We start from the raw sequence: 1167 nt of genomic DNA, 5'->3' as shown, positions 1-1167 counted from the left end.
GGGTTGCTGTGGGTTGGAGCTGGCCCGCTGGCCCCGACAAGTGTTCCTGTGTTGACCTGAGAAATACCCGGTGGTTCTCTCAGCACAGGCTCGGTGAAGAATGCATCCCCTTGGCCTCGATGCTGTTGCTGCGAGGGCTTGTTTTTATTTCCTCTTAATCTTGAGTTTCGATGTGTGCGGGGTTAGGATGACAAGTATGCCCTGCCCCGCAATCCCTAAGTGCAGTGACCCACCAGGAGGGTGGTTCCCAGGCAGATGCCGCCGAGGCTGGTTGAGCAGTGGAGCACCTGAAAGTTGTTTCTGGTGCGAGGATCGTATTTTCTGCAGTGTGTTACCCTTTGAAGCTGCTGAAGCTAGCATCAAATGCCCTTTCTACTCATCCTGGCTTGAAGATGCCGTTTTTCTTAGTACTGTTTTTTAACCCACCCGAACACAACCACACGTGGAGGACCACTGGCCGCTATGACACGGTGTTCTTTGTGCCTGAACCCCAAATCTATCCCTGCCCCACCAGGCTCTGGGGATGGAGGCCCCGAGGGAGCTTGGCAATGACGTTGTGGCTCACCAAGCTGGTGGCTCTTGTCACCTGCTGACCTTGAGGCCCTTGACTGGCTATAGAGCACACCAGAGCTTGAGGTTATGGGACAGCCGCCCAGTCATGGCTTCTGAGGCCAGGCTACTTCTGAGGGAGCGCTCCACACCCCCCAGGGCAGTCCTACCCCATCTTCCTTCAGTGCCCTCTTCTCTGTACCCACAGAATTTTGTTGGCCCATGCCGGCCCTTTAGCCATTACTATGTCTGTGTCCCTGTACAGGCATATGGACAAAGGACCCCATGGCAGTTACATCGTCTGTCAACTTGTGAAGGGGTGGAGCCTAGCATGTCAATCAGGTCACAGCCAATGAGGCCTCTGTGTGGGCAGGGCCTTCTCCGGAGGATTCTGGGAACTCCTGTCTTCCTCCCTGGAGGCGGGACACACACACTCTACATTCCTGTTGATAAGCCAGATGGAGCTACGCTGATGGAAGCCAGGGCCTTGGAGCTGGAGGAGCCACGTGGAGACCCATGGCAGTGTTGAGATGCTTCTACCACTGGATCCACAAGGCTTTCCACCCACTGGCCTGTGATCTTCTTGCATTTGACGTCATTGCATATGTTGTGTGAGTT

The sequence above is a fragment of the Echinops telfairi genome, unplaced genomic scaffold (assembly GCF_000313985.2).
Source record: "Echinops telfairi isolate 266 unplaced genomic scaffold, ASM31398v2 ScPeMD7_28;HRSCAF=97, whole genome shotgun sequence".
Lineage (NCBI taxonomy): Eukaryota > Metazoa > Chordata > Mammalia > Afrosoricida > Tenrecidae > Echinops > Echinops telfairi.
The sequence above is the reverse complement of the archived record's forward strand: the minus strand, read 5'-3'. Positions refer to the sequence as shown.